Here is a 10,666-nt window from a genome sequence, read left to right on the forward strand (position 1 = left end):
TAAGTTAACCCATTGAGACGAACTCATCCAAGCGTCACTGTCAGGCCTACATTTTAGAACTAACAACACTCACGTCACCAGTGAGTCACAAAAGTCCGAACGAAAAGCACTGAATCATACAATCTCTGTACGATTGAGCATCAGTTATTATCTTGCTGAAAGAGAACACAAACAAAATACGGTCTCCATTTTTTGCTTTATGTGGGTTGCTATTTAATGTGGGAGGGGATGAAAAAGTAAATTTTGAATGACTTAAGATCTTAGAAGATATGACCGACCTAAATACCAAGTTGTAGCGTGCCTTTTTTTTCTTTTTCTTTTATTCTGTTCTTTTCTTTTGAGATACTTGCAGAACAAATCATTAAAAATTGAACATTTAGTAATATTTTAAAATTTATTTCAGAAAATGCAAATTATGAAAATTAAATGTTCAACAACAAAATGATTATAATAATTTCTAAACTGTTTTAAGTGAAATCCCTATTAAACTAATCAACAGTAAAACAATTTAATAAATAAATTTCAATATTTAATTCACAGTTAAATGAAGTCTTCATTTCTTGCAAACGTGTTTTTTTAAATTATTTTATTTTCTCTTTAATATGTTTACCTATGTTTGAAAACTAGGTACAAAGTGACTTGAAGTAATTTAATTATTAAGATGGCTGGCAATAGGAATAATATAATAAACAATATATATAGTCTAATATTCCATTTAATAACAAGAATGATCTTAAAATAACATTATATCTTTCAGTTTATAAAAATAAACATTAACATAAATATGCATTACAGTAAACCTTATTATATCGCATAATTCATTGTTCGATAAATATAATTTAATAGGCTAATAAATATTTAAAAATGATGATGATAATATAATAATTTCTATATTCATAATTCATAATATTAGAAATAATAAATTTATGTTAATCAATATTTGTTGTTAAGTTATTTAAAATATTAATAATTAGGCAGTTCCATTTGAAGAAAATGAAAATAAAAACATATTACTGTACAAAAATATATTTTATATAAAGCGAATACGTAAGTAGAATGTAACAGAAGATTAAATATAATTCCCATGAAAATAATAGAATAAAAGAAAACGAAAATAACTAAAATGAATGGAATAAAAATTAAAAAATTAACAACAAAAACGACATTGCAAATATTCTAGTAAACCTATGATTATTCTTGAGAATAAGATTATTATTGGAGTGAAGAGTGAAGTAGAAATGGATGAATGGTAGAAGTAATTGCTTATGTCAGCTTTAATTGTTTTCAATTGCCAACAAAGTGAGAATACTTTATACAAAATTACGTGAATATAATTCTTTTGATAATCAAATTCTCTAAAAATATAATAAGATGGAATATTTGATAATAAAAGAAAGGATACCAGCAATGAGGGTTGGCATTCTGTTATATCTTAGAGGACAGACTGTTTAAGAGGATTAAATTCTTTTAAACAATCTAGATATAGAGACAACAAAATTCCGACCCTCATTGTTGCTATCACTACTTGGTACTCTCTCTTTTATCTTCAGACATTCCCTCGTACCATATTTATATTCTCTCATATTGTGTTTACATTCTCGTATATTTGGCATTCCAAAATTTTTACAATAGTTTTGATATTACATAATATAAATAATATTTCTTTAGTTTAGTATTTAAGGATAAAAATTATAGAGGGAAAAGGCATTCGTTTGTTATTTTTACTTCAAAAACTTTACTGCAGGCAAATTTAATAAGAAAAATAAGAAGTAATTTTTCAAATTTAGAAATAAGTAAAAAGAAAAATCATTTATTTTTAAGAAAACAAATGCAATGTAAATTGTGTACAAATAAGGACTTATGATAATGATATTAAAAGATTTAAATGATAAAACAAGAATTGTTATTGAAAAATATTATAAATTGGTTAATCTTTTTGGGATAAAAATCAAGAATCAGTTTTTGTCTAGCTTTTGAACACGATTATTGTATAATTTAAATGAATATTTAGTAATTTTAGTGTTTCGAATCTATTACTCGATAATTTCCTTTAACATTCTGTAAAAATTATTTGTGTTCGGTATGCAAATCTGATGAGATCTCGAATTATTTTTGAATCGATTTTAAAAAAGTAAATAATAAAATGTTTTATAATGTTTTCAGGTAAATAATTTTACTGCGAATATTTTAAAATTAATATTTTATTAATACTTTTTGCAAACACTATTCTGATAATAAATAATCAACTTTCTGACTACTGTATATAAATCCAGCAACATTCAAACCTCCTGATGGCTTCTTCTCCAAATTCCTTAAATTAATAGATAGGAGATTTGGATAAGTTATACAAAAATACAGAATTAAAAAAAATTCTTAATAATTTTAAAGGTTTAAAATAAGAATTATTTTATGTTAAAAATATATCAGTTTTGCTTAGTTTTGTCTTTCTACTAAATTAGAAAAAAAAATCATACTTGAATTTTTCTTCTATTTTATTTGTATAAAATATTCAAATGATAATAGCTAAAAGGAAATAAGCATTTTGGATTTATTTAAAAATTGGTAGAGGAAAATAAGATAAAGATCGTCAACTTTATTTTAAAAATTATATGGAAAATATTCCTATTATTAAATAGAATTATAACTATTTCATTATATCTATCAAAAACTCATTCTGGTTTAACATATGAGAGAAACGAGACAAAAATAAAAATACAAAATTTATAGTCTTAACTAAGTCTTACCTTGATCTACATAAGAAATTAATATATTAAGAGAAGTCTGAAAAGTGCACAGATTTTCTTCATATGTGTTATTTGTACCGTACATAAATTTACACACGATAATACATGTAAACAGGATAATTTTGATCAATTAAAGAAAAATGTAATTTGTTTAAACTGTAAAGTTTGAACTATTCTTCTGCTTACTATATTATGCAGTATCATATATCAAGATCATGTTCGTAAAATAAATGATTGCCATTTTGCATTTTAACGTTTATAAGCAAATTAACAATTAATATTATAAATTTCTTAACTTTATTCAAAAATATAAATGTAACAGATTTATAGTGTAAACTACAATTAATTTGCTCCATAACATTAGAATAAAGAAAACATAATTAAAAATGGATAAGCCTGTATGTTTAAAGTTTAAAGCAGTTCTTAACCGGTGTTCCTCGAAACACTAGTGTTCCGCGAACTTATTTCAAGCGCTCCGCAAAATTATGAAAGCGCCGGACTATTTCATGCACATTACGAATATTATTTACTGATTGTACGATGTTATGCTTTTTATTCAAAGACATTTCGACTTGATTTTATTCAAATAAAATGTGAAGTAAAAATATTAAAACACCCTTCTAAACAAAGAATACAATCTCACATTAGCAATTAAGTATTAAATTTCACAACTGTTGTAATTAAATCGCAAATCTACATTAAGTAATGACAGCTGTTAAAAATACGCTAAACTTTCCGTTCAACCCAATAGAGGAAACTATAATTTAAGAAACGTTAGCGTTGTAAATTCGAAGTGTGCACTGTACTGCACAAAGCAGACAAAAAAAATGAAATAGATACATTTCCTTCGCTTCATAATAAAATTGTAGAGGGAATTATTTCCGTTAAAACAGAACACCTAACACTGTTGGAAGAAAAGATTGCAAATTATTTCCCTTCCTTAAATATAGAAAATTAGGATTGGATAAGAAATGCATTTGGCACAATTGATACATCGAATTGTAAATTTTAGTTGCAAGAACAATAACAATTGGTTACCTTGCCAATGGATAGTAGTTTAAAAATGAAATTCTCTGAAATAAGTCTTGAGGATTTTTGGATTTTTATCCAAGCTGTTAATCCAGTCCTCTCTACGAAGGCACTGAAAATTTTGTTAGTTTTCAACGTCACATTTGTGCGAGCACGGTTTCACGACATTAACCAACATAAAAACTAAAAAAATGCGAAGGCCTAACTAATATGGATAGCTTTATCATATATTAGACCCGATATTGATGAAATCTGCAGAAGCCAACAAGCTCCATCGCATTAAAATTGATTTAAAGAACTTCCATTTTTATAAGTTATTTTATTTACCATTTTTACAATTATATTTTTCTAAATTAATGTTTTCTTGTTTTTACTGTTTTGTAATTTGTAATCTATAATTTTTAATAAAAAGATATGTTCATGCTTATTATTGTTATTTTATGACAGTGATTTCGGTGTTCCGCAAATTTTTCTTATATTCAAAACTCTTCGGTGACTTCGAAAAGGTTAAGAACCACTGGTTTAAAGAAATGGATTCTAATCTTAATTATGTAAAAATCTAAAAGAAGAAACGGAATGTTAGAACTAAAACTCAAAATCTGTGTTGAAAAATGTAGGAATTATTTTCCGGAAAGATATTTTACAGAAAAACTGTTTTTTTTTCTTTATTTTCAAATTATATAAATTTATAAGTTTTCTATGAATTAATAATTATTTAATAAAAACTTTCATTATTGGAGCTTATCAAGGAAATGCGTGTAGATAAAGAAGGCAAAAACAATTATAAAATAATACTTGTTAATAAATTATGATTAATTTTTAATTTCAAGAAATAAAACTAAGCCATTTTATTTTTCCATTTAAAGCGAAATAATATTGATATAATATATAATCGACTATATTTGTAAACTAATTAATAACTGAATTGCTTTTATGGGTAATCTAAATTATTACAAAATTTTAATTTTAAAATATTTTCAATAGAAGAATATCACTCGCTATTAGATATTTTATCATCAATTTTTTCTAAAGATTGTATTTTCTTAAATGCAGTTTTATATTACCAAAATTAACTTTTTTACATTAATAATCATTATCAATTTTCAGCAATTGGGCCTAAAATCTGTTATGAAAGTATTGAAAGTATTGAGAATAGATTTAAGCACGAGTAATTTTACAAGTTTCAATTTAATGAAAATTGGAATGAAAAGAAAAAATATGTAATGATAATTAATGACTACTCCAAACATTAACTGTGTTCAGTATAAGGGGATGGGGCCACAATAGTACGTCTCTCTCTCAGTCGAGTACAACGATGTACACGACTGAGAGGGAGACAGTCGAGACATTGTCTACGTGAACTTTTTTAGTGGTATATGAATTTGTTTTATAAGCCTATTAGTATACTAGTCATGTGAATAAACTATAAGAAAATATTTGCAGAACTTTTTAAAGTCGATCTTCAATATCAGGAAAGGTTCATGAACTATCGTGTATGTAATTAAAAGAGAAGGGATTTGCCAAAAATATATCATTGAACACAACAGAAAGAGAAGGGTCAAAACTAGTTTAAAAATGTAATTAATGGACGTCCAGCATAGTATTTAGCAATGTCAAACTGCACAAGAGCATGGGGCGGAAAATTTCTATAGGAATGAAATTTTTAACTTCAAATTTGGTCGTGGCGTTGACGTAAGCACAGGTGTCTGTGCGTTTTGATCGAACGCCAAGGAAATGAAGAAAAAAAGAAAAAAACAATTCTTCTTCGTGAGCATCGGTAATTACTAATGTCTAGAGCGTCGTCGTGTTTTTCCTTCCACACACTGCTGAGAGTTGAGAGTAATTTTTGGATTTCAGTAATTATCGCGTCTGAAAAAGAGAAAATTTTTGCAGTGGACTGTTAATGTAAGTCCGTGTTTTGTAAACATTTTAAATAATGCGATATGGATGCTGAGTATTCTAATTGGCACATATAAATGCTCTTGACAGAAAACAACTCAGCAGAACTGAAAACTTATATTTGTTAAGTAATTATGCTTGTGTTATAAACAGGGCCGACGAGGAGAGGAGGGTAGTAGTCTCGGAGTCCGGGTCTATAGAGCAACCAAACCAAAAATCTATTATTATTCCATCCCGCCATACTGGTAACTTGAATTCAGTGATAATTATTCTACGAATATAGTGAAATATTTGTTGAATAATTTGATGATAATTACTTAATTAAAAGCCAAAATGTGTTTAATTTTTGTTAGATATATTCCACTTCCACAAAGTTTTATTGTTTTACAACTTCAACAACAATCTGCATGTTCCTGGAAAACCATCTGTATACAATTTAAGTTAATTGTTTTATTATATTCCCTTTAGTAAATTCCTTTAGTGTAAGAAATCTCAGAATAAAGTTTTTCCCTTGAAATTTAAAAAACGCGAGTTTTTATTAAATTCGATAATGTAAATAAGTTCTTTTATATCAACACCATTGGCCAAGTTTCAGCGAAAGTAATAGTAAAGGTTTTACAATTTTATTTAATTAATATTGAAACTAAAGCAAAATTCTATTAAATTATAGTAAATTGATTATAAATAATATTAATTAAAAAATAAATGAATAATTTAACGGCGTCGTTTCTTGAAATATTATTTAATTAAAAATACAAATAAGTAATAATTTTTACAAATCACATTACAATTACTTTATTCGATAAGAGGTAGAAACAAGTAATAACGTTTATAATAGTTGTATTTACATAAACTAATCAAACTTCAGGGTTTTCCATTATAAGAAGCCTCATTCTGTCTTAAGAAAATGTCTGTAATATTACTTTAAAAATATGGATTATACATAGCGTACAAAACTAAATTTTTTAAAATTAATATTTGATTTATCAGTATAAGTTTAATTATATTTAAAACGACCGAAATTGCATATGATAAAAAGTAAATAAATTTTAAGAAAATCAAAGTTTTATAAAAATATTTTGGTTTATTCGAATTTTATGATAAAAGTACTCGTATTTATTCTAAAATTAAAAGGAATGATGTAGGAAACATTATTTAAAAAATAAATAAAATAATGCTACTTATCATTGCTATTTTAAATTATGTAAACTATTTTTTTAAATAATTAATTAGATTATATTAATTTATATGCTACTTATTAAATAAGTAATGTAAACTAATTTAAACCACTAAATGGTATGTAGCATTTCTTATAAAGTTTCCTACATCATTCTTTAATGTAAATAAATCAGTAAAAGTAAATTTATGTTAAAATTCCTTAGTATAAGTAAATTTTATATCTAATAATAATACTTCTGTGTTTGTTGTTAAGGTTTTCCTCATTATTCATCAGATAGCGGGTTCTAATTCTACTTCCGAAAAAGGTGTTTGCGTTTATCGATTTTAACGGCTTTTTAATTAATAATTGAAAGTAGGTTTTACCGTAATAATGAAAAACAGAAACTGCTACAATGATAAACTTTTATCATCTGAATTATAATATTTTGAAAATTATGTTCAAAGAGAACATTGCTATAAATAAAAGCTTATAAATTCAATCTCAATTATTGAAAATTTAAATTTATAATAGTATAAAAGTTACAATATAGGATAGGCTTATAGTCAAAACAATGAAAAAGAAGTGTTATAGGAAACGCAAACTACAATAGTTACTTTCCCGGCTATTAAGTTATAGGCCTATATAATAGAAGGGACGTATAGCAATCGGTAAAAAAATGGCTCCCCAAGATTTTTATATATTTTTTTGAATCAAGAACATTGAAACGTTGAGAAATGCAAAAAAAAGAAAAAAAATTTTCAGGGATTTTTTTTATATATAGGTTATATGAATGTGTGCGTGTGGGGGGCGATTTTGTTCATCCATTTTGAAGCTTAATAATTTCTGTGCCATTTGTCCAAATTTTCTGAAATTTGCAGGGAGGATTGTGTATTATGGGATTTATGCTAGTAAATTTTGGTGGTTAAAAGATCAAGAGGGTGGAGAAATAGAGGGAGAAATGTGTAATACATGACGTGGGGACGGACTTAGTGAAGATTTTATTTATTAGATTTTCGTTATTAGCATTAAAAAAAAATTATAATAAAAGTCATCTCTACCCTCAAAATTAAGCTTTTTGCCATTTTATAATAATAATATAAAAAGCTTTTTAAAATAAAATTTCATAAAAATCGTGTGCTGCGCCATCTGTTAACTCTTGCCGAGAAAGTTATACAACTTGTTGCTGGAATTTTTTAAAAAGTAGACAATGAAATAAAAGGTAAAACAATGCCCGAAATGCCAGGTAGACTTTTTTGGGAAAAGTTCAGTTTACTTTAATTATAAAAGCTCGATATTATACTGGTATCATTAGAAGTATTATTAGAAATATATAAGATGAATTAATACACGAATATTAATAGAAGTTCAAAAAATCAATTTATGTAATTTCAAGTGCATGAACGGAGAAATATGTAATAAACTGAGTCGAAGGAATAGAGGTAGTCCCGGGAAATCCTAGCGCCGGACCCGAAATCGCTTTCCACGGCCTGGTCATAAATTATTCTTTAAAATTTTGATATAGTAGCCTAGCCTAAGTAGACCTGAGAAAGGTTAAAACTTCGCAATTATAAGTCGAGCAAGTCAGCGAGAGTCCTGTCAGACTCAAATTAAATAATGAAATAATGCAAAATAATTTAACAATAATCGTTATATTTATTTTTCAGATTGTTATTAACATTTAAAGTCTTATGGTTAACCCATTAATGGTGTAAAAATTGAGAGAATAAAAATACAAACAAACAGCAAAAATTAGCACTTACCAGATTGTAGCGAAATTAGCATATTTAGTGACCTTCGTCTAGTTTTTTTCTGAAATTTACTAAATACCTAAATAACAGATGTACTGTACTTATTGAACTATATTTTTCATAAATTTTTTTGGTAGATATATTCTGAAATTAATTTTCCACGGGCAGAGAGTGGAAAAAGTTCTGTAATTGTTTTATTGGAATAAATTTTTTTATTGTTTCAATTCACAAATGTTATAGCCGTGTCTCCGAAATTTTCTTTTTAAATCCGAACAATTATCACGTTCTAAAATATAGTGTATATATATATAGGCCTATATAAATGTGGCAAAAATTGACCTGCAAATAAACTTTAATTTGACCTTCCTTTAAGATTTAAATAAGCACCCAAAAACTGAATATTAAAGTTAATTTCGTATATATTTTAAAAAACGAAATCTTTATTTAAATATAAAAAATTCGAGTAGCCTAAATCTCCGAATTAAATATGTCTCTATTCTTGAACATTAGCAATTGCTAAAATTATTTCATTCAATACCTGATGTATTAGAAAATTAGCCTATAGAATAAATACTTAATGTTAAAGAAGTTTATCAGTTAATTGATTAATACATTTCTTTAAAAAATTATTGATTAAATTTTCTATGAATTCTAATTCTAAGATTATTTAAAATAAAAACTATAATCTATAAATGATTCAAAATCACAAATGAAAAAGCCCAGGCTAAATTGAATTACAACTATAATTAAGGAAATCAGTTGTTGAATATTTAATTTAATATAATAAATTTGAAAAAAAATTAATTTATTACTAATGGAAATTTTTATTGAAAATGTTGTAATATAGAAAATTATATTATATGACTAATGTCTATGTGATATAGGATATAACCTACATTTAGAAGCTAATAATTAATTATTCATTAAAGTTACAAATTATGAATAAATTATCAAATATAAAAAGTATATATAAAATATTTCACTAAGTTTAACAATTTCAGAAAATTCTGTTGATTATATTGTAAAAAAAAATAAATAAAAAGAATGTGAGCTTTTAGAATATAAAATTTGAGAAAGTACTTAAATACTTTATATTTTCAGTGTCGAAGAAAAGCGATAATTGAGATTTTTAATTAAGTTAAAATTTCTGAAATTTAAATAGATCTAATGAAGAAATAGAAACTATAAAAACAGTATTCAGATAGGCGAAGTATATGAAATCCTGTATTTCAAACAAGTAAAACTAGATCAACGGGAAAAAAATGAAGGTTTATATTCAGAATATTATCAAGAAATTTGCTGATCAGCTGCAGCTGACATAAGAGAAAAAAATATCAGAAACATTGAATACAATATTAAACATAGAAGTGATAGTGATAACATCTATAATTTTGATGAGTGTTTTTATAAAGCTTAAAAATAATTTTAATATATAAATGCTTCGAAATAAATTTAAAAATGTATAAACAAAAATAAGATTTAATGTATTTTATTGGGGAAAAAATTAAATTGATAATTGCCATATATTAGATCCAGCAATCCACTAAATAAAAATTAAAATACATCTAAATTATTTCCAGATTATTGTTTAGTATAAGTAAATTGAAAAAAATATTCAGTGTTGTTAAAGGATGAGTCATCAACATATGGAAATAACTACATATATTGACATGTCATCTTTTCCTGAATTTGACAAATATGAATTCGTTAAATATGGCACATATATTTGAATTTTCCATTATTTGGTACAATTCTCAACGAATATCGTAAAATGATTTATGCTAGTAATAAATCAAATAGGACACACAGTTGACTAAATATTTAACTTCAACGGTTTGATGAATATAATACTTCCTACGTTCTTATTTGTACTCAAATTTTGAAAAATTTCTTCCTCTAAACTTCAAATATACATTTAAAAGAGAAAATTATTTTAAAATGTTGCATAAACATCGAAATTAAAAAATTAGAATTTAGAATTTTTTTATTAGACGAGTAATTTGTTTTATGTTATCTTTTATAAAATATTTTCAGAAAAAATTCTTTATAAAAATATATAAAGGTTAAAAAGCTTGTTTTACAATATT

Source organism: Centruroides sculpturatus, unplaced genomic scaffold, assembly GCF_000671375.1.
Source record: "Centruroides sculpturatus isolate CEXI.00-Female unplaced genomic scaffold, Cexi_2.0 scaffold75, whole genome shotgun sequence".
Classification (NCBI taxonomy): domain Eukaryota; kingdom Metazoa; phylum Arthropoda; class Arachnida; order Scorpiones; family Buthidae; genus Centruroides; species Centruroides sculpturatus.